At 44.7% G+C, this 25,069-nt stretch overlaps 1 protein-coding gene across 2 annotated transcripts in view; it reads right to left on the bottom strand.

The window, feature by feature from the left end:
- LOC126335094 (uncharacterized) overlaps window positions 1-25,069 on the bottom strand; it is a 789,781-nt gene that overhangs the window by 256,115 nt on the left and 508,597 nt on the right. The gene's annotated exons all lie outside the window — the stretch shown is intronic.

Here is a 25,069-nt window from a genome sequence, read left to right as displayed (position 1 = left end):
TCATTTACCAACAGCGGTAACGTAAACCGGCATAATATTCACTATTGGGCAACGGAAAATCCACGATGGCTGCGACAAGTGTAACACCAGCGACATTGGCGGCTTAATGTATGGTGCGCCATTATGGGAGGAAGGATATTTGGCCCTCATTTTATCGATGGCAATCTAAATGGTACAATGTATGCTGATTTCCTACGCAACGTTCTACCGATGTAACTACAAGCTGTTTCATTGCATAACAGAACGTCGATGTACTTCCAACACGATGGATGTCAAGTACATAACTCGCGTGTTGTTGAAGCGGTATTGAATAGCATATTTCATGACAGGTGGATTGGTCGTCGAAGCACCTTACGATGGCCTGCACGTTCACCGGATCTGATGTCCCCGGATTTCTTTCTATGGGGAAAGTTGAAGGATTTTTGCTATCGTGATCCACCGACAACGCCTGACAACGTGCGTCAGCGCATTGTCAATTTATGTGCGAACATTACGGAAGGCGAACTACTCGCTGTTGAGAGGAATGTCGTTACACTTATTGCCAAATACATTGAGGTTGACGGACATCATTTTGAGCATTTATTGCATCAATGTGGTATTTACAGGTAATCATGCTGTACCAGCATGCGTTCTCAGAAATGATAAGTTCACAGAGGTACATGTATCACACTGGAACAACCGAAATAAAATGTTCAAACGTACCTACGTTCTGTATTTTAATTTAAAAAAGCTTCCTGTTACCAACTGTTCGTCTAAAATTGTGAGCCATATGTTTGTGACTATTACAGCGCCATCTATCACAAAGCGAGAAAAGTGATCCAACTAAATCATTCTTATTTCTTTACGTACTACACGAATATGTAATAAAAAAAATTGGGGTTCCTATTTTAAAAAACGCAGTTGATACCCGTTTGACCTATGGGAGCGCCATCTAGCGCGCCAACCATAGCGTCATCTGGTTTCCCCCTTCAAGCTAGACAGGTTTCTTTCTTTGTAGTTTTTTCGTTTGACGCTTATTTCGCGCGATATCTGGCCCGGTTGCTATCAATGGACCACCCTGTATTTTCCAATTTTTCTAACAACTATCTGTACAATTTTTGACATCTTCTTTAGAAACCTACCGAAAATTTACAGGGAATTGTCCTCGAAAGGTTCTTTTTTTATTGAAAGATATTATTATTTTCAATATCGGTATGACCATAGAGTACGCAGCAGAAATAACAGATAGATTCTGTATCGGCAGAATCGGCATATACATTTTCTCTTAAACTGTTGTGAAGTTCGAAATGATGTTACTAGCCTGGGAAGGAAGCTAGTCATGGCGAACGTGCTACAAACCTATGGGGAAAGCCAGTCTTCCGGGAAACGAAACCAGCTACTTAGCCGCTGGCAATCGTCGCCCGGTCTCTTGGATGGGCAGTCTGTGACTGTTAATGAAGTTCGGATCGCTCAGGCGAATTTGGAAGAGAGCCAGAAATGAATGGAAAAGCTAGTCAGTGCATCGCGTGATTCCCCCTACAGGAAGCCTCTGGCTAAAAAGGCGGCGACGACGGCTGGCTTAGGTGCCGGAAGAAGAGGAGGTGCCACGGCGGCGGTATACTGGGAGAGTCACCGGGACTCAGTGTCTTAGGGGCAGAGAGCGGCCGCCACCCACACACCTGCTGGGTGCCTCGCTTTGGCAGGCGAGCTGGGAATCCCTGGGCCGCATAGCCAGCCCCGCGCCGCCACAAATACTCTGCACTTTCCTCTGCGCTCCGACCCTACTTCTCGCTGCCACAAAACGCGATCGCTGAGGCAGCCTGCCTCCGCACGTCTTCCGGGCTCCTCGTCGATCAGCATCAGTTGTTTGGTAGCCGTCTCGTACCGCATGTGTCGCTTTTCACTATGCATTATACACTCCTGGAAATTGAAATAAGAACACCGTGAATTCATTGTCCCAGGAAGGGGAAACTTTATTGACACATTCCTGGGGTCAGATACATCACATGATCACACTGACAGAACCACAGGCACATAGACACAGGCAACAGAGCATGCACAATGTCGGCACTAGTACGGTGTATATCCACCTTTCGCAGCAATGCAGGCTGCTATTCTCCCATGGAGACGATCGTAGAGATGCTGGATGTAGTCCTGTGGAACGGCTTGCCATGCCATTTCCACCAGGCGCCTCAGTTGGACCAGCGTTCGTGCTGGACGTGCAGACCGCGTGAGACGACGCTTCATCCAGTCCCAAACATGCTCAATGGGGGACAGATCCGGAGATCTTGCTGGCCAGGGTAGTTGACTTACACCTTCTAGAGCACGTTGGGTGGCACGGGATACATGCTGACGTGCATTGTCCTGTTGGAACAGCAAGTTCCCTTGCCGGTCTAGGAATGGTAGAACGATGGGTTCGATGACGGTTTGGATGTACCGTGCACTATGCAGTGTCCCATCGACGATCACCAGAGGTGTATGGCCAGTGTAGGAGATCGCTCCCCACACCATGATGCCGGGTGTTGGCCCTGTGTGCCTCGGTCGTATGCAGTCCTGATTGTGGCGCTCACCTGCACGGCGCCAAACACGCATACGACCATCATTGGCACCAAGGCAGAAGCGACTCTCATCGCTGAAGACGACACGTCTCCATTCGTCCCTCCATTCACGCCTGTCGCGACACCACTGGAGGCGGGCTGCACGATGTTGGGGCGTGAGCGGAAGACGGCCTAACGGTGTGCGGGACCGTAGCCCAGCTTCATGGAGACGGTTGCGAATGGTCCTCGCCGATACCCCAGGAGCAACAGTGTCCCTAATTTGTGGGAAGTGGCGGTGCGGTCCCCTACGGCACTGCGTAGGATCCTACGGTCTTGGCGTGTATCCGTGCGTCGCTGCGGTCCGGTCCCAGGCCGACGGGCACGTGCACCTTCCGCCGACCACTGGCGACAACATCGATTTACTGTGGAGACCTCACGCCCCACGCGTTGAGCAATTCGGCGGTACGTCCACCCGGCCTCCCGCGTGCCCACTATACGCCCTCGCTCAAAGTCCGTCAACTGCACATACGGTTCACGTCCACGCTGCCGCGGCATGCTACCAGTGTTAAAGACTGCGATGGAGCTCCGTATGCCACGGCAAACTGGCTGACACTGACGGCGGCGGTGCACAAATGCTGCGCAGCTAGCGCCATTCGACGGCCAACACCGCGGTTCCTGGTGTGTCCGCTGTGCCGTGCGTGTGATCATTGCTTGTACAGCCCTCTCGCAGTGTCCGGAGCAAGTATGGTGGGTCTGACACACCGGTGTCAATGTGTTCTTTTTTCCATTTCCAGGAGTGTATTATTACCCATAACTAGCCTAATCATGTGAATCGTTTCTGAAAGATTCCAGCACACAACAGTTGTTCTTCCCTTGCACCACTTGGGACTTGAACAGGGAAAGGATGAGGTGAGGTGATTATGATTAGGGCCCGGATGTGGAACACATCATTCTAGCATACGGATAAATAGTTCTTTCTCAGTGTAGATTCATCTGGAACTGGATGTGTTGTGTACTTCTCCAAGAACCGTCTGAAGCGTGGATTCTTCAGCTTTTCCAATGGGATGTTGCAGGACACTATCATCTCACACAAATCCTTGTAGAATGATTGCACGGTTGACGATTGACCTGTCTGTTCAAATAACAGCGTTTGCCTGCCGCTATATTCAGCACTTCGTTTCACACAACTGCTGTGTTTAGCGGTATTACAGTGTTGTTGCACATTAAAGCGCTTTTCTGCACTAACTTTAACTTCACACAGTTACAAAATAATATTTTCCCATCAGTACTAAGGAACTTCTCTCCAAATTCTCGAACATATCCCCGCAATTTCACGCTGTCGGACCACTTTGCTTTAGGCATGTTCAACAAGGCAAAGGCTATATTCAAACTGGTTACAGGTAACACCTCTGCGACTGCGATGATTATTACGCAGAAGCCGCCTTTGTTGACTCAGAGCGTATTGTCGACTCATCGCAACAATATTTTATGTTCGCGAAACGACTGTTGTGGTACACCGATTTTCTGCTACATTTCTGAGAAATAAAGCTGTGTACTAATTTATCTGTTTATCTTTCATAATAGCACGTAATAGTGAGCAGCATATTCATTTCCTTATTCGTGTGTCCCGTTAGATACGAGAAAAACGGTATATGCATTTTTGGCAAAAGTTGACGGAAATATGACCTATTATATTAAAAGTTAGCCGCAATATGACCTATTACTAAAATTTGTTGAAATATAGCTTTATATGCACAATCAAAATACATTTCTCGTCACTAAAATGCCTATATTTGTGTATAAATTGTTCTAAAATTCACCTTATAGCTCAGAAAAAAATATGACTTGCCATTAAAATCCGGGCACTAATTATGATACATGAAATAACTGCCGCCACACACTGTAAAGTAATTTGCAGGGTAGAGATGTTTTTGTATGTGGTTTTCAGTACTCTGACATCGGCTGAAACTGTTTTGTTTCACAATAATGTATTACTATTACGCCTATACAAAACAAAAAATGTCTGGCGCAGTTGTAAGGTCGATTACTGCTGCTACAATGGCAGGTTACCGGGATTTAAGTGAGATTGAACGTGGTGTTATAGTCGGCGGACGAGTGACTGGACACTGCATCTCCGAGGTAGCGATGAAGTGAGGATTTTCCCGTACGACCATTTCACGTGTACAGCGAATATCAGGAATCCGGTAAAACATCAAATCTCCGACATCGCCGCTGCCGGAAAAAGATCGTGCTAGAACGGAACCAACGACGACTGAAGAGAATCATTCAACGTGACAGAAATGCAGCCCTTCCGCTAACTTCTGCAGATTTCAATGCTGGGCCACCAACAAGTGTCATTGTGCGAACCATTCCACGAAACATCGTCGATATGGGCTTCCAGAGCGAAGGTCCACTTCTGTACCCTTGATGACTGCACGACACAAAGCTTTACGCCTCTCCTGGTCCCGTCAACACCGACATTGGACTGTTGAGGACGTGATAACAATCTTAAATAAGAAATTCTTTTCTGATGTTCTACAAATTATTGTATATTTGTTCATGAATTGGCTGTCGGCTTAACTTAAATGCCACCATGAGATGACAACTCACAACTCCAGCCCGCACGCCTATTTTCCTATGTTCGCAACAATCCGTCATCACCTGACTGTGACGTACGACGTCCAAAGCTGATTGGTGAACGATTAAATAATGCCACCGGAAAAGTGCTCCCTTACATTCGTATAAGATACACTGGCTCCACCCCAGATCTCATGGTCTGGGGTGCAATACGCTACAGCTCTCATTCACCTTTGGTTTTTCTGGAGGGGACGCTAACTAGAGCTCGGTACGTGTAGGAAGTTGTTAGGCTTGTTCTTTTGCCGCTCTTACAGCAGGAGGGTGATCTGTTGTTCCGACACGATAATGCTCGGCCACAGACTGCCCGTGAAACTCGAACATGATCTGCGAGACGAGCACCAACATCCGTGGCCAATATGATATCCGGACTTGTCTCCAATCAAGCATGTGTGTGACAGATAGTACGAGAAGGGAATCGTGCGACACATCAACGTCAGCCGGAGTGGCCGCTCGGTTCTAGGCGCTACAGTCTGGAGCCGAGCGACCGCTACGGTCACAGGTTCGAATCCTGCCTCGGGCATGGATGTGTGTGATGTCCTTAGGTTAGTTAGGTTTAAGTAGTTCTAAGTTCTAGGCGACTGATGACCTCAGAAGTTAAGTCGCATAGTGCTCAGAGCCATTTGAACCTATTTGAAACATCAATTTACCAACTCTTACAGAACTACGTGGATAGGTCGGCCAGGCGTGGCATAACGTATCCCCGAACAGTATTAGATATCTGCACGATCGATTGGATGCCATAACCAGTGCTTGCATTACCACCCGTGGAGGCTACACCTCGTACTAATATGGGTATTTCAGCATGGGTCGATGCTGGTGCCTCAGAGCCGCTTCTGCTATTGGTCCGTAAATGTAATCATTTTATATACTCTATATGCACTTTTGCAACAATAAATCTTGAAAGGGTGTTATATTTTCTTTTCGGCAGTGTGTATTGTGATAAGTAATGGTATTATAACATTTCCTTGAGGCGCGCCCGAAGTAATTTTTATGTATGAAAACTTTTCTTCGTTGAGAATGACATGCTGTCTTCTGTATGATAGTAACTATTCATTCCGATCACACAGCTGGTCTGATATCCCGTTCGCTCGTGTCTTGTTCATTACGCGGCAGAGCGGAGCTGTATCGAACGCCTTCCGGAAGTCTAGAAACTCGGCTTACACATACACACCAGCATTTACTGCTGTCTGCGAGCGTGAACCTGGGTTGACAAGACATACGTTGATTCCTGCATAGAACATTTTCCATTTCCAGGAAGGTTATCATAAGTGAGAATAAGAGATATTCCAAATTATGCTTGAAATCGACGTGACCGATATATACCTATTGTTATGTGCATGGGTGAATAGCGCAGCTTCCATGAGATTTCATCAGATTAAAAACTGAGAACTGACCTATCAGACAGCGCGATACATTTAGCTAAACCTTTGCTTAGCAACCCTGCAAGTTTTCGGATCCTTCAACTAAGAAAACGGAGAAGGGATCGAGCATATCTGAGCCATCTTCGTTTTGCTCCTTTTATTTTGTCTCTAGCGCAGCCCTAGAGCAGATAAATGATTACGGTTTCGGCTTTTTTTTAAATTATTTGTTCTCATTACAACTCTAAACCGCAGTGATCTTGGAAAAGTATTAAGAGATCTATCTCTCAGTGTTCGTATTCGGACTGGATGAGATACCGCTATGGCAGTGGTTCCCAACCTACCTTAGCCCACTACCCCTGAGTGCAGTCAGACGTTACCTACTACCCGCGCCCACCCCCTGCCGTCTGTTGCGCCTCCCCTCACCGCCAACTTGAACACCTAACTAAGCACTAGAATGAAAGACCTTTCTTGGAACACTTTTAAAAGTGATGAAAGATGAATGAAATTTAGTGTGTGTGTGTATGTGTTAGAATGAATGGCGAAGTAATTCGAAGTGCATCGCAAGTGCTACTCACAACTTCTTCCCAGAAAAGAAAGCTAACTGTTCACAGTGAGTGTACACACTTGTTACAAAACATGCTTCCCCTGCATTACTCCTCTCGATTGCACTTTCTTGAACTGCACACTGCAACCACATTTGAAATCAAACAAGTTCAAATGTGCGCACTATACTTACTGTTCGTGAATCACTTCATTGCTGCCTTCCTTACTTCTGAACTGGCAGAAATTGGACGAGTTCAGGCTGCTAATGCTTTATGTCTAACCACTTTAATAATAGTAATAATAATAATAATAATAATAATAATAATAATAAAACTGCGTACAGCGCTGAAGTAGCCCTTATGCAGTTATTGCTGTGTCCTGCCGTCAATTAATTTATCTGCTTCGAAGCGAGTAATGAAGCAATTTCTGGACTACTGCTTGTACTATCTACAACTTAGAGAAGACATTTTCTTCAGATATTGAGCATTTGTTACGTACATGTCCCACTTTGATCAACAGAGATGTACGGTACAAAGCACAACGTATGTGTGTGGTGGGTGGATTATGTGAGGACCCTGTAACCTCCACCGCATTACTGCTACTAATTGAGAAAAAGTAATTATTGATAACATATACCGCGTGGTTACAATTAAACTTTCTCTGTTTAACGCTTTATAACACGGAAACTAAATACCATACGAGTACCAAACTTGGTAGCATTTATGTCCAGAGTATGGGGTGCATAATTTCCATGCGTCACAACGCCACCGTACAGTTCCAATTATGACCACCAGGTGCCATAATCAGTCATCGTGATTCATAGTCTCACACACCTGACCACTCGCCGTGCGCTTGTTGACGCGTTAACATGAGCTTCGACAAAAGGAGCAGGTCATTATTGGTGAAGGTCTATTACCAAGACAACAGCAACGCTGCAGCTGCACTTCGAGAATATCGCCGGCTGAAAAGATTAGGGAAGGGGCCTCTTTCTACATCTGCTGTGTGGAGTATGACGAAGCAGTTCGAATCAACTGGAGAACTGGGCGCCCCTCAAGGAAGAGTCCGACGACTGGTTGCTCCACAGATGACTGATCAAATCGCTGTTGCTATGGCGGACAACGCTGCGCGCAATTCCCGATCGTCAGGGAGTGTGTGTGCTGTGTCACGACAGTCGAAAATCCTGTGGTCCACTGTACGGAAGGTGCATCGAACCGTTCTGAAATGGTATCTGTACAAGATCCATATCGTACAGCAGCTTGCACCAGAGGACGCACGACATGTTGAATTCGCTCTCCACTTTCTCGCAAGGACTGAAGTTGACGAGGGGCGGTTTTGGACCATCCTATGGACAGATGAAGCTCCTTTTTCTCTGAAGGGTGATGTGAACACACAGAATGGCCGAGTGTGGGAATCTTCACCTCCAGTCACTGTCCATGGTGAACGTGTCACTGTATGGTGTGGCTTCTCGTCTACGTTCATCATTGGCCCATTCTTTTTGAACAGGTTGGCGCTCAAGGACCAAAGACGTGCAGTGTGACTGGCCAGTGTAATTGCAGTATGCTTCACCAGCATGTCACACCCGCTCTAAAGGAGAGAGACGCATTGAATTCAACAGTTTTCATGCAAGATGGTGCCGCATCGCACATCGCTCGTGAAGTTCAGCTGATACTCCGAAACACATTTGAAAACGATCGAATTGTCAACCGATTGTTTCAAAATGCTTGGCCGGCACGATCATTTGATCTCACTCCCTGTGATTTCCGCTTGTGGACGTACCTGAAGGACAGGGGTTACCAAGGGAACAACCAGCACACTTATGGACATGCTTAGTTCTGCTGTGCAGAATGCAATACTGGGCTTGCAGATTCTTTTGGACACTGATGGGCGCCGTACTGAGCCCCTTTTGTACCAGTATGTAATGGTATGATGTACCGCAGCAGCACATTGAAAGTGTTTCAGTTGAATTGATTCTGAATTATTTCTCTTTCCCATGTTCTTGAAATTAATGCTAGCAAGTATGGTACTCGTACGGTAATGAGTTTCCATGTTATAACGTGTTAAATAGGGAAAGTTTAATTATAACCACCCGGTATAATCAGTATTAGATTCTTACAAAACTGTCATAATATGTAGTAATGATCTTTTGGAAATAATTTAGTTTCTTGACTGAAACAGATCGAATCGTTTAGTTTTTACCTCTCAGAAAATTTCATTTTATCCCTTATGGGTAATTACCCCCAGGTTGGGAACAACTGCGGTATGCTATAGTCTCCAAATAGCATTTCATGGGGATAAAATCTGATTGGACTTCAAGGCTTGTGTGTCTAACACAGAGGTACTGGACTCTAAACGGACTTGTCTAAGTACGAGGGTGAGTAAAATGAAAACCTTGTATATTTTTTAAATATTTATTGTGTAGAAGTGGTACAAAGCTGTATCACTTTTCAACATAATCTACCCCAAGCTCAATGCAAGTCCTCCAGCACTTACAAAGTGCGTAAATTCCTTTAGAAAAAAAATTCTTTTGGTAGTCCGCGCAGCCACTCACGCACCGCATCGCGTACCTCTTCATCAGAACGGAACTTCTTTCCTCCCATTGCGTCTTTGTGTGGTCTAAACATATGGAAATCACTTGGGGTAAGATCTGGTGAGTATGGTGGATGAGGAAGACACTGAAAATGCAAGTCTGTGATTGCTGCAACTGTTGTACGGTCAGTGTGGGGCCTTACATTGTCGTGTTGCAAAAGGACACCTGCTGACAGCAATCCTCGTAGCTTTGATATGATTGCAGGCCGCAGACAATTTTTTAAGAGATCTGTGTATGATGTACTGGGGACAGTGGTCCCTCTAGGCACGTAATGCGTCCCAAAAGAGAGTCAACATAACTCTCCCTGCTGATGGTTCTGTTCGAAACTTCTTTGGTTTTGGTGATGAGGAATGGCGCCATTACTTGCTCGTCTCTTCGTTGCCGGTTGGTGGAAGTGAACCCAGGTATCTCCAGTAACGATTCTTGCAAGGAAGCCGAAGAGGTTCTTCACAAGCATCAACAGGTCGTTCTCTCATTTCAGGAGTCAGCTGCCGTGGCACCCATCTTGCACTTTGTGAAACTGGAGCACATCATGCACAATGTGGTGTGCTGACCCATGACTAATCTCGGTTTTCCTTCACTATGGCTTCAACTGCTGTGTGGAGTCACAATTCGTTGTGGCTGACCTGGATGAGGAGCATCTTCCACTGAAGTCACACCATTTGCGAATTTCCTACTCCATTCGTTGACTTGCTGCTGTGACAAACATGCATCACCGTACTGAACCTTCATTCGTCGATGAATTTCAGTAGGTTTCACACCTTCAGTACGCAAAACCCGAACAACAGAGCGCTGTTCTTCCCTGGTGCAAGTCGCAAGTGGGGCGGCCATCTTTATACTGATACTGCGACGGTATGTGTGCATCCGCACGATGCTGCCACTTACAGGCCATTCTGCACGCTGTTGGTAGCATGCTTACCAACTTACAGGATAACGGCATGAAATTTCGATTTGTTCTTACAAATTTAAGGTTTTCATTTGACTCACCCTCGCATATACTGTGCACAGTTATGGTGAAGCCGTATTTTGCAGCAGAAGCTCTGATGAGTGCCTCTTGAAAGAACCTTTCCAATTTGGGCAAGTAGACGAACTCTCGGGCTCATCCGGTGAACGCTTTTGCTAATTGCCACGCAAGGGGGAGTTTACGGTTTAACATCGCCTCGACGAGGAGGTCATTAGAGACGGAGCAGAAGGTCGGAATGGACAACGATCAGGAGTGAAATCGGTCGCCTTCTTTTAAAATGAACCACAGCGGCATTTGCCTTAACTTGGGGAAACTACGCTCTGATGAAAGAAATCTAATCAAATTACTAACGCAAGTCAAATATACAGAACGTTTCCCTTAACGCACGACAAATTTTGAAGCGGGGCGTATTGCCTTGTGCGGATTGCTGTCCTTTTCTGATGAAGATATAGAAGAATTCATCTTCCATAGAATTCTCTGTTTCGGGAATATCTCCTTTCGCTGCAACGAAAGAAAGGCGAGAGTAACTAAATACACTCCGAATTGTGGAGAAATACGTGTTGTCAGCCTGCTGATTATTTGTAATTTGTTACTGTTATGTAACTTTGAAAAAAACAGTGGCGCTTCCACGTTTTAATGAAGCGTGCATTCCGGCTCGTTAACGGACTGTAAAGGCCTTCAAGAAACAAAGACACCCTTAAATTCTGGTTGAAACTATTTCTGTTACAATTGTGTACTTCAGAAAGAGAAGACAACCTTCCGCACTTTGCGCATGTGATATATCATCAATAGTTAAATTTGGAGCTGGTTTGGGAGAAAGGTACTCGCACCTCATATGGTCGTTCGACAGTGCTAAGCTCTAATAATTACTTTATCACAATCCAGATGTCCGACCGTACAGAAGCGATAAGAACAGTCCGAGACAACGGCCAAATTGAGGATGGGTGATCAGTGTTACATAACACAGAGGGGTAGCGTGGATACGAGTAGTCTAAGACCATAATGCTTGGAAAATTCTAGGTTAGGCAGTTTCGTAAGCGTTACATGTGCAGAATACGCCTGTCTGAGCATGTCAGTGCCTGACGCGCGCAGTTACCATGGTTCCAGTCAGAAACGTTACGTGGCTACCATGCATAATCTGCTTCAGTAGCTCCTTAGTGAACACGTTCATCGGTATCTCACGTTGGAGCAAGTACCTCTCAACTCATCGTAATGGCAACGCTACGTCTCACTTAGCAAGTATCCATGTAACAGGATTGTAGCAGTTCAGTTACATTTTATTTCATGTACAAAGAGGACAGTACTGAGTGTTGGATGGTGGCTGAAAAGTTCTCAAAAGAAGTTGCTCATTCTGGGACATCCCGTTTCTACTATGGAGGTCCAGTAAGAAGACTTTGCTCAAGTTGGGTGGTAATTTTGCGGTGGTTCCCAAGGATTGTCAGCGCATTCTGAAGGTGGGATTTCTGGGACTTAATATCTGACCCACTGCCTACTGTCACCCTCACAACGTTTTCCAAAAAACATTTATGCCCAGTTTTATCTCCAATCAGTGAAACAAATGCTACATCTCTTCCCAGTTGTCCTTTTTGTTTGTTTCTTTTCTCAGTTTGTCATTTCATTTTCTTTCCCCCTCTCTTCATTAATTGTGTTTCTATGACTTTGTTGCCGCACACTTTAACGTCATTGCTTCCAGTGCCCTCAGCTAAAATTTACCTGATACTGCTGTTCCAATTTTCGTCAACTAATATTAACTCCGTTTTTTTTCTTATACAGTGAAGCGCCAAAGAAATTGGTATGGGCATGTGTATTCAAATACATATATATGTAAACAGGCAGAATACGTCGCTGTGGTCGGCAAAGCCTATCTAAGAAAAGTGTCTGGCGTAGTTGTTGGATCAGTTACTGCTGCTACAATGGCAGGTTATCATGACTTAAGTAAGTTTGCACGTGGTGTTATAGTCGGCGCACAACCGATGGGACATAGCGGAGAAGTGGGGATTTTCCCGTATGACCATTTCACGAATGTACAGTGAATATCAGGAATCTGGTAAAACATCAAATCACCGACATCGCTGCGGCCGGAAAAAGATCCTGCAAAAACGGGATCACCGACGACTGAAGAGAATCGTTCAGTGCGACAGAAGTGTAAACCTTCTGCAAATTGCTGCAGATTTTTGTGCTGGGCCATCAATAAGTGGCAGCGTACGAACCATTCAACAAAATTTATAAATTGTAGAGTGCAGCACAAAGAACTGTGACTGACGCCCGAACAACAGGGACTTACATGCATTGCGAATAAAAAATAGCGCACTGAGAATGGCTAGCTACTAGCCGAAATCTGGATTTTCATAATAAAATCAAAAAAGGACGACTGATTGCTGCTGCACTGTATAAGTCACGTACAGTCGCTGAGTGCTTCCACTTTCCGAATGGAAGGTAACCTCATTCAACGAAAGATTCGTGTACCATTGATGACTGCACGCCATAAAGCTTTACGCCTCGCCTGCGCCCGTCAACACCAGCATTGTACTGTTGATGAATGGAAACATGTTGTCTCGATTAACTGTATCGAGTGGATGGAGGTGTGCAGGTATGAAGACAACTTCACGGGTATGGAGACAACTTCACGAATCCATGGATCCTGCATAAAAACAGGGGACTGGTCAAGCTGGTGGAGGCTCTCTAATGGTGTGTAGCGTGCGCAGTTGGAGTGATATGGGATCCCTGATACATCTAGATACGACTCTGACAGGTGACACGTACCTAAGCATCTTGACTGATTACCCGCATCCATTAGTGTCCATTGTGCATTCCGACGGACTTGGGCAATTACAGCTGGAACATACGACACCTCACACGTCCATAATTGCTACAGAGTGGCTCCAGGAACACTCTTCCGAATTTAAACTCTTCCGCTGGGCCCCAGACTCCCCAGACATGAATATTATTGAGCATATGTGCGATGCCTTGCAACGTGCTGTTCAGAAGAGATCTTTAACCCTTCGTACTCTTACTGATTTATGGACAGCCCTGCTGGATTCATGATGTCAGTTCCCTCCAGCACTACTTCAGACATTAGTCGCGTCCATGCCACGTCGTGTTGCTGCACTTCTGCGTGCTCGTGGGGGCCCTACACGATATTAAGCAAGCTTACCAGTTTCTTTGGCTCTTCAGAGTATATCTACTACTGCTTTCCACTATTACGGTTACTCTTAGATGTTGTATCCGAGACAAAGTTTTATTTTTTAACGTCTGTGCCGCTGTGTGAATGTAATGTAAAATACGCAGAGTTTCAGTTAGGATGTAAGAAAGAGCCTGATGTCTCTGATCTTCGGGTTCGGTCTTCACTTGACACTCTTTGAATTGTTTCCTCAGTCGTGTAAGTGGGGTAAGGACGACAAAAATCAGATAAAAGCGAGTATGGTGCATGTGAGATAAATAGGCCTTATACCCTCAACTCATACCTCATACGTGAATGGAATATGACGGAAGGTAGCTAATGTTGCTACGAAGCACTCTCTGCTATGCAGTGTACATTAGCTTGCGGAAAATATGTGCTGTCCATCCAAGAAGTTCCGAGACTTATTTTATTCCTGGCGTATAAGTGACGTCAGCGCAGTAAGAACGGTGGCTGCTGGAATTATCACCTGTAAGGAACAAACGCGCGTTCTCTCTTCAGTTGTTCGCAGGCAGTGTGAAGTAGTGGACGTGCGGCTGCAGTGTACCAACGCTGTTGTGTCACAAATCACAACTTTTCAGAATCAGGTGTTCAAGACATTCTCCGGGAAGTTTTGAAGATGTGGAAAATGTGTGCCAAGCTAGATTTCCGAGCAAAGAGAAAGACACGTGGACGCCTATCGCGACTTGTTTGAAAGGCGAAACGCGGACAAATCTATAGTGGATGAAGGAATCGTCACGTGTCACAAGACTTGCTATTATCAATCCGAACCTACCACAAAACGACAAAGCGGAGAGTCTTACGGGAAGGGTCGACGCTTCGCCAACATAACCGACATACAAGTCGGCATGGCGCGGCGAACTGAACATCATCCGTAAGAAGAGCTTATAACGGTTTGACTCGGTTGCGTGAACGTTCTGTGCGCTGTACTCAAGTGGAGCGAGACTGCATAGAACGCCTGAGGTATTAAAACCACCGTGTTATCGTTTACTCTATGTTTTGGTAATATAGTATCGGAACTTTTTGGGGGTGAAGGGGTACGTAGACGTCCACAAAAAGGCGAAGAGCACAGTGACGGCTGCCGCGGGCCGCGTCGTGTGTCTGGGCAGAGGCGGCCCCGTCCCGCCCGCTGGGCTGGCACTCTGCCGTGCGTGGGCGGCCACGGCCGGCGCTGGCGCCGTTCCCGCAGCTGATGGCCGGCGCGTCCGCCACAGCTGCGAGCCGCTCCGCACTGCTCTCCTAGGCTACAGCCTAGGCTGCAGGTAAGCTGGCACCTCCAAGAACAATGGCAGCCACGAAGGGTCAACGACTAGCGGCCTTCGACCATAAATATAATACACTGGCCCTGACGTCATTTTCGTGGCTCCAACATCTCTGGGCTAGTCACGTGAATGTTGGCAAAACATGGTTGTTTCGTGTTGCGCTTATTGCTGTACTCAGCGTTTTGTCGGGGGAAATGGCATTAAATTTCACGTGTGTTTCTATGATAGTGCAGATGCGTTTATTTAAATCGACTGAAGTGACTTTTATATGTTTTTTTACACTTGAAATAGAATATCACGTAAATAAAAGTGTTGAAAGTGATGCCTGTTAAGTCAGACTCATCTGTGATAATTCGGTTACAGAAGTAAGTATAACTGTTTCTCGTTCTTACTCATAGGTTCCCTAGGGATGAAAACCGAAGGCAGCTTTGGATACAGGCCCTGAAACGGAAAAACTTTAAGCCATCTGCACATACGCCCCTTTTTGTATATACAAGTGAGATTATAATAAGGTAAGAGCACCTAGACTCGACACATAAAGAGAATTTTTTTCTTCCTTCTGATACTATTACATAAATGTAGGCTCCAAAATTATTTTCTGAAACTTCAAAGTCTCACCTTTCATCTAAAATATCATTTTTTTTAAACTGATAGTTTAAACTTTTGTAAAAATAGTAGGAACTGAACCTTTCAAGCGCTTCTAAAATTGATACTGTAAAATGAACCTGCTCCTAAAGTCGACAGTTTTGGTACCTATAGTTGACACAATTCCCATGTCCCATTTTCTTTTATAAGTGACTAGAGCTCAAAACGCCACGAATCCAATGTTTAAAGTTTTGACACGAGCGCACTCTTACTGTTTAAAAGAATTTTAACGACATTTTACTTTAATTGATTGTTTATAGTAATTTCGTCCCGCTGCCAGCAGAGGGCGTTCGATGTATTTGTTACATTTTATAAATGGTACGTGAACAAATCCAGGTCAAATGTAATTCTGACATAATTTTTCGCAAATGAAAAAGTAATTTTTGTTGGAAGCCTTTGGCAGTCAATTGAGAAATGTGGATAAAATACGATAGAAACATAGGATGGCAGACCGCTGATTTGAAATCCCGCCGCGTTTTGCCAACAGTCACGTGGTTTATGTCGGAGTCACACCAGCCCTATAGCTTCTGCACAGCAAGGCCACTCTACTAGTATCTATGGTCGAAGCTAGCGGCACAGTTTCGCTCCTACACTTGTAAGGGCCCTCCACATGCACAAACCGACCGACAAATTGGTTGTGTGTAGGCGCTTTGGCCGAACGACCGACCAACTTTTCTTGTCGGGCGGTAGGTTGGGTACCTCCCCCCTTCCCCCCCCCCTCCCCCATCACTACACCCAACAATTGTGCGGTGTGCAGCGCTGTCGTGCCAACCGCTGACAAACTTTCATTTTTCTTCTGCTGTTCTAATTTACAGCACCTGGTCCGCCTGCTTGTCTAGGTGGTTACATGCTTGCCTCCCATCCAGCGAGCCCGGATTCGATTCCTGGCCGGGTTGTAGATTTTCTCCCTTCGTGGACTGGGTGTTGTGTTGTCCTCATCACCGGAACACAAGTCGCCCAGTGTAGCTCGAACGGCTTTGAGCACTATGGTACTTAACATCTGAGGTCATCAGTCCCCTAGACTTAGAATTACTTAAACCTAACTAACCTAAGGACATCACACACATCCAAGCCCGAGGCAGGATTCGAACCTGCGACCGTAGCAGCAGCGCGGTTCCGGACTAAACGCCTAGAACCGCTCGTTCACAGCGGCCGGCCCCAGTGTACCGTCGACAGAAATAAGACTTGCACTAGGCGGCCGAACTTCCCCGGATGGAGCCTCCCGGCCAACAATGCTATACCCTCATTTCATTTCATACAGTACAAAACAAAGACTGGAGATGCTGGTGGAACACGTCGTGAAATTACCAACAAAGATGACGCACTTGCTACACTTTTTAACGAATGCATAATAGTTTAATGTGTGTGTGTGTGTGTGAGAGAGAGAGAGAGAGAGAGAGAGAGAGAGAGAGAGAGAGAGAGAGTAAAAGATTTATACCGTCAAATTACCTTCCAGTATGAATGTGGAATGCACTCAACTTGTGTCATATGACTTTGAAAATGAAGGAGAGTAGCAATCAGTCGTCTTTTTCTTTCTGGTTTTATTACAGCAAATCCAGATTCCGGCTGGTAACTGGCCATTATCAATGCAGTATTTCAGTTTTAATACGAGGCGTGTTGCTTAAGTAAGGTCCGTTTAGTTGTAGACTCTACTAGTTCGCGCGCCTACCGCGAGTGCATGCGTCGTTTACCGGTATGCCTCGGGAACAACTGTGCTCAGTTTCAGCTCTGTAGCTAATATGTACGGTTCTGTTCTGTGCTTTCAAAATGTTTAAGACTATCAATTCGACCACCGCGTCTGAGGTTCGCTCGATGATAAGATATTTGTCAGCAAGGAATCTCTGCTGCAGAAATTCATCTACAGATTTGCGAAGTGCACGGTGATGCTGTTATGAGTAAAAGCAAAGTGCATAAGTGGGTACGAGAATTCAAAGATGGCCATGACAACGTCCATGATGAGGACCGCTCCGGTCGCCCTTCTTTGATTACAGACGATTTGGTGGCTTCTGTTGAAGCGAGGATTCGTGAGAACAGGCGCTTCACAATAACAGGTCTCTCAAGCGAATTTCCTGAGGTGTCAAGATCAGTGCTTGACAACATTGTTTCTGAAACCTAAAATTTAGGAAACTCTGCTCCCATTGGGTCGCGTAACTCCTAACAGAGGACCACAAAAACCAAAGATTTGAGTGTGCGATGACGTTCTTGACTCGTTATCAGGAAGAAATATGGGTTTCGCATATCACGCCCGAATCGAAGCAACAGAACATGGAATGGAGACACACACACTCGCCTATAAATGTGAAGGCCAAACAGACTGTCCCAGCTCAAAATCATGGCGTCGGCGTTTTGGAATAGGCATGGTGTTTTGTTGGACGACTTGATGCAACGAGGAACCAATATCGATGTAGAAGCATACTGCCAAACCCTGAGAAAGTTACGCAGAGCAATTAAAACAAAAGATGCGGCATGCTGACAAAGGGAATTGTCCTTCTCCATGACAGTGCAAGACCTCACACTGCATGTCAGACCCGCGATTCATTGGACAGTTTTGGCTGCGAAGTTGTAGACCACCCGCCCTACAGTCCTGATCTTGCGCCGAGCGATTATCATTTGCTCCCCCACCTCAAACAACACCTCAGTGGCAACCGTTACAATGATGATGACGAAATGAAAACGGCAGTGAACTCTTTATTACCGGAGCAGGCGGCAAGATTTTATGAAGAGGGCATTTTAAAATTAGTTGAGAGGTACCGGGTGATCAGAAAGTCAGAATAAATTTGAAAACTGAATAAATCACGGAATAATGTAGATAGAGAGGTACAAATTGGCACACACGCTTGGAATGACATGGGATTTTATTAGAACAAAAAAATACAAAAGTTTAAAAAATGTCCGACAGATGGCGCTTCATCTTATCAGAATCGCAATAATTAGAGTAACAAAGTAAGACAAAGCTCAATATGTCCACCATTATTGCTCAACAATAGCTGTAGTCGAGGAATAATGTTGTAAAGCATGCCCGGAGTTATGGTGAGGCACTGGCGTCGGATGTTGTCTTTCAGCATCCCTACAGATGTCAGCCGATCACAATACACTTGCGACTTCAGGTAACCTCAAAGCCAATAATCGCACGGACTGAGGTCTGGGGACCTGGGAGGCCAAGCTCGACGAAAGTGGCGGCTGAGCACACCATCACCAAACGACGAGTGCAAGAGATCTTTCACGCGTCTAGCAATATGGGGTGGAGCGCCATCCTGCATAAACATTGTACGTTCCAGCAGTTGTTTATCAGCCAGGCTGGGGATGATGCGATTCTATAACATATGGGAGTACCTCCCACTCGTCACGGTAGCAGTTACAAAACCAGAATCACGCACTTCCTCGAAGAAAAAGGGCCCGATAACGGTAGATGTGGTAAAGCCAACCCATACCGTGACTTTCTCGACGTGCAATTGAGTTTCTACGACAGTTCTAGGATTTTCGGTAGCCCAAATTCAGCAGTTTCGGGCGTTGACAGACCGTCGGAGCGTGAAATGAGCTCCGTCGGTCCATAACACGTTACTCAACCAATCGTCATCTTCCGCTACACCGCAAATGCCCTCCGCTTCACTAAATCGCCAGGTAACAGTTCATGATGCCGATGGATTTTGTACGGATAGCATCGGAGGGTACGCCTAAGTGCCAATCAAGCAGTAGTGTACGGAATGCCCGTGCGACGTGCGACTGCACGAGCGCTGACTTCCCCGTGCATAGGCGAACCCGATACAGTATCCTTCTTCCTGAATTGTCTCAGGAGCATTACGCCTTGTGCCCGGTCGGCCACTACGGGGTCTATCGTCTAAACAACCCGTGGCTTCGAACTTAGAAATCATTCTCGCCACAGCTGCATTTGTCAACGGACCTTTACCCGTTCGAATCCCCTTCCAATGGCGATAGGATCGTAACGCTGAACTAGCACATTCCCCATTCAGATAATACAGCTTCACTAAAAGCGCCTTTTCAGGTAATGGCAACATGCTGCGACTGCTGGCGCATCTGATTCTCTCTCTCATATGCGAAGTCACTGACTTTTTTTGTCCAGCGCCACCAGTCGGACATTTTGTGGAATTTGTTTTTGGTTCTAATAAAACCCCATGTCATTCCAAGTATGTGTGTCAATTTTTACCTCTCTATCTACATTATTCCGTAGTTTATTAAGTTTTCAAATTTATAACATTCCATTAGAACTACTGACGGCCTTGGGAGAGCCAGTCATGAAAAGACTCTACCAGCTGGTGAGCAAGATGTATGAGACAGGCGTAATACTCTCAGACTTCAAGAAGAATATAATTCCAATCCCAAAGAAAGCAGGTGTTGACAGATGTGAAAATTACCGAACTATCAGTTTAATAAGTCACAGCTGCAAAATACTAACGCGAATTCTTTACAGACGAATGGAAAAACTGGTAGATGCGGACCTCGGGGAGGATCAGTTTGGATTCCGTAGAAATGTTGGAACCCGTGGGGCAATACTGACCTTACGACTTATCTTAGAAGAAAGATTAAGAAAAGGCAAACCTACGTTTCTAGCATTTGTAGACTTGGAGAAAGCTTTTGACAATGTTGACTGGAATACTCTTTCAAATTCTGAAGGCGGTAGGGGTAAAATACAGGGAGCGAAAGGCTATTTACAATTTGTACAGAAACCAGATGGCAGTTATAGGAGTCGAGGGGCATGAAAGGGAAGCAGTGGTTGGGAAAGGAGCGAGACAGGGTTGTAGCCCCTCCCCGATGTTATACAATCTGCATGTTGAGCAAGCAGTAAAGGAAACAAAAGAAAAATTCGGAGTAGGTATTAAAATTCATGGAGAAGAAGTAAAAACTTTGAGGTTCGCCGATGACATTGTAATTCTGTCAGAGACAGCAAAGGACCTGGAAGAGCAGTTGAACGGAATGGACAGTGTCTTGAAAGGAGGATATAAGATGAACATCAACAAAAGCAAAACGAGGATAATGGAATGTAGTCAAATTAAATCGGGTGATGCTGAGGGAATTAGATTAGGAAATGAGACACTTAAAGTAGTAAAGGAGCTTTGCTATTTAGGAAATAAAATAACTGATGATGGTCGAAGTAGAGAGGATATAAAATGTAGACTGGCAATGGCAAGGAAAGCGTTTCTGAAGAAGAGAAATTTGTTAACATCGAATATATTTTTATGTATCAGGAAGTCGTTTCTGAAAGTATTTGTATGGAATGTAGCCATGTGTGGAAGTGAAACATGGACGATAACTAGTTTGGACAAGAAGAGAATAGAAGCTTTCGAAATGTGGTGCTACAGAAGAATGCTGAAGATTAGATGGGTAGATCACGTAACTAATGAGGAGGTATTGAATAGGATTGGGGAGAAGAGAAGTTTGTGGCACAACTTGACTAGAAGAAGGGATCGGTTGGTAGGACATATTCTGAGGCATCAAGGGATCACCAATTTAGCATTGGGGGGCAGCGTGGAGGGTAAAAATCGTAGAGGGAGACCAAGAGATGAATACACTAAGCAGATTCAGAAGGATGTAAGTTGCAGTAGGGACTGGGAGATGAAGAAGCTTGCACAGGACAGAGTAGCATGGAGAGCTGAATCAAACCAGTCTCAGGACTGAAGACAACAACAACAACAACAGCTGACTTTTTGAACACCCAGTATGATACGTGTTTCAACAAACTTGGCAACTATGTCGAAAAATAGAGTGAAGTATGTACTTTCTGAAAATCAATTTACTTTTTGAAATAACCTTTCGTTGTGTACTTGTGTTCAAACGGACCTTTAAAACACGCCTCGCACACGCAATAATACGTCAACCCGTGCCATTCGGGCTCCTGTCACAGTTCATTCAAGAAAACTTTGAATGACACTATGACATCATTAGAAACCAAGGTAAACGACGAATATTTGTACCAAAACACTTGTTTAAAAGCAAAAGCGTTCTCTCTGGATCGGGGCAGAAACGTTCGCGCGCGTCTGAGAAGACAGGAACCGGGTAGCGTGAGTCAGGCTTTGGTTGCGTCTGGCCGCGACTGCACTGAACGGATGCCAAAACTGATTCCCACGGCCAGAGCTAGGGTCTCTTTCCGTCTCGCCTGCTCTCCTCTAAGTGGAAATTAACTTCTCCCAGCGGCTCCACTCCACAGAGAACGCGGCGGCTACTGCCTTGTGTTTTTGTTTGCCCTGACAATTAGCAGCAGGCGAGAAGTGTCGCAATCCGGCACTGCGCTGGCGTTAACCTCACTGTTTATTGCTGCTCCTCGCCAGTATGTCTACCCACGTACCACGCTCCCACACAGCCCCGCCCTCCTCATTAACATTTTCTGGTGTTAAGTCTTTACGGTGAAGTGCGGCGTTTCTTTTATCATCTTTGCTCCCACGGCGTCACCGAGTTGAAAACGATAACAGTGAATTTGTTGAGTTTTTTTATGCTTTCAGCGTTCGTAATATGTTTAGTAATCAAAAGGAACATGTGAGCGTTTCATGCTTTTTAAATTTTTTACCTCAGTCGTATTTCAAAACAATATTTACGCAAAAGTTGGTACTGGCCGAGGGAATCAAAATATGACACTTCAAGTAGTGGATGGCTTTTGCTGTTTTGGCAATAAAACAACTGACGATGAGCGAAATAGAGAGGACATAAAATGCAGAAATATCACGTGTGGTGACTCTAAGCTTGTTGATACCAGTGCCTACTAATTTTAATTGTGTATTACAGCACTGAGGATGGTCACTAAGTGACAGAAAATTGATTTTGTGGATAATAAAACAAAAAATACGACCAATGCTGTTTTTTCCTTTCAATTATATCCATTATCTGGTCGTGGTGCACAGAACACTCCATGGAGTCGCCAATCAATATATCAATTTAAGTGTTAGAAACTCCTTTCTCAAGGTATTTGTCTTGAGTGTAGCCCTTTGTGGGAGTGAAACAGGACGATAAAAAGTGTAGACAAGAAGAGGACAGAAGCTTTTGAAATGGGGTGCTGCAGAAGAGTGCTGAAGTTTGTGTGGGTAGATCACGTACTTAATGAGGAGGTACTGAATGGAATTGGGGAAAAAATAAATTTGTGGCACAATCTGACCAGAAGAAGGGATCGGTTGGTAGGACATCTACATCTACAGCTACATGGATAATCTGCAAATCATACTTAAATGCCTGACAGAGGATTCGTCGAACCATCTTCACAATGATTCTCTATTATTCTACTCCAGATACCGCGCGGGAAAAGCGAACACCTATATCTTTCCGTGTGAGCTTTTATGTTATTATGGTGATATTTTATTATGATGATATTTTATTATGATGCTCGTTTCTCTCCATGTAGGCCGGTGCCAACAAAAAGTTTTCGCATTCGGAGGAGAAAGTTGGTGATTGAATTTTCGTGAGAAGAAACCGCGACAACGAGAAACGCCTTAATTTTTTGATGATGTCCACCCCAAATCTCGTATCGTGTCTGGGACACACTCTCTCTCCTATTTCTCTATTATACAAAACGTGCTGCTCGTCTTTGAAATTTCTCGATGTTCTCCTTTAATCCTATTCGGTAACGATCCTACACCGAGAAACAGTACTCCGAAAGAGAACGGACAAGCGTAGTAGATCTGTTGCGTATTCTGCATTTTCTGCCAAAAAAAGGCAGTCTTCGGTTCGCCTTCCCCACAACATTTTCTGTGTGTTATTTCCAATTTAAGTTGTACGTAATTGAAACTCCTAGGTGTTTAGTTCAATATAAGGCCTTTATATTTTATTCATGTATCGTCTAACCGAAGTTTAACGAATTCCTATTAGCAATCATGTGGATGACTTCACACTTTTCATTATTTAGGGTCAATTGCCAATTTCTGCACCATACAGATATCTTTTATGAATCGTTTTGGAATTTGTTTCGATCCTCTGGTGACTTTACTAGACGACACGTCCTGATGCATCAAGGATTTGTCTTTTTGGTAATGGAAGAGAGTGTGGAGGATAAAAAATCATAGAGGAAGCCCAAGAGATGAACGCAGTAAGCAGGTTCAAAAGGATGTTGGTTACTGTAGGTATTTGGGGATGAAAAGACTTGCACAGGATAAAGTAGCGTGGAGAGCTGCATCAAACCTGCCTTCATGAAGACGACAACAACAACAGCAACAGCAATACTCGGTTTAGTTTTGAGCCTAATGATCCGGGACACAATGTCTAGTAATCTTGTACACGCTGTCTTGAATCGAAACATACCATAGGATTTACTCCCGAGTAAATCCGTGTTAGCCATCCATTATTTTTTGTTACGTATTATTGGTTTAATGACGCAAACGGTGTACTGGTTAGTCTGTCATTATTTTTGTTGTTACTAAAGATCTTTTTGCAGACGTACAATTTTGCACTAGTAAAAATAGTTGTTTTTCGTAAGGTGATTAATAGCCCCATACATCAACAAGTATATAATGTTGTTCTTTTCCTCTAGATTGTGTGGAGTAATCTTCTAGATATTTCAGGAATGAATTATAATTGTAATTTTCTTCCGCAACAATTTGGTGGTCCGTGAATTCCAGAACTGAATCATAATTGTTATTTTATGTAAATTAATCTGGTTTGTAATTCTTGTTGAGATCATATCTTTGCAATATACACGTACAAAAATTGTATATTTATATATAAATGCATCGAGCTTATAAGGCACTTTGCTCTACTTTGTACAGCGTAATTTTGCCACAAGATTTCGTTTATACCTGTCACTGTACAATGATTTGATGTATTCAGTGTATTATATGTGCATATTTTCTGCCATTTGGCCAGCCGTTGTGGCCGAGCTGTTCTAGGCGCATCAGTCCGGAACTGCGCTGCTGCTACGGTCGCAGGTTCGAATCCCGCCTCGGGCATGGATGTGTGTGATGTCCTTAGGTTAATTAGGTTTAAGTAGTTCTAAGTCTAGGGGACTGATGGCCTCAGATGTTAAGTCCCATAGTGCTCAGAGCCATTTGAACAATTTCTGTCATTTGTCTATAAGTAGTAACTCTGTGTGATTTTTACCATATTTTAACATCTTCCGATTTCACCTATTGACAACTTGTGTTTCGTTAATGCTGGTTCGTGTTTTGTTCGTGTAGCCTTTCCTGGACGCACAATACTAGATTGATATGGTTCAACAATGTTTTGATACAAATTTGATTTGTGGTGCTCGTGTTGTTTCTTGCACAAGCTCATAGAGAAAATGTATGCTGTGGTGGTGTTTTACATAAGTGATGTTGTGAATTCTTCTAATTTCAATGTTTTCCTTGTTCGTAGCGTCCACCATGATAATGATGATGATGATGATGATGTACGACGGAAACCGGCTGTAATTCAGTAGGCTTGTCATGAATGTTTCCAAGTA

The sequence above is a fragment of the Schistocerca gregaria genome, chromosome 2 (genome assembly GCF_023897955.1).
Source record: "Schistocerca gregaria isolate iqSchGreg1 chromosome 2, iqSchGreg1.2, whole genome shotgun sequence".
NCBI lineage: Eukaryota > Metazoa > Arthropoda > Insecta > Orthoptera > Acrididae > Schistocerca > Schistocerca gregaria.
Note: the sequence above shows the minus strand (reverse complement) of the source record. Positions and strands in the feature narration are given on the sequence as shown.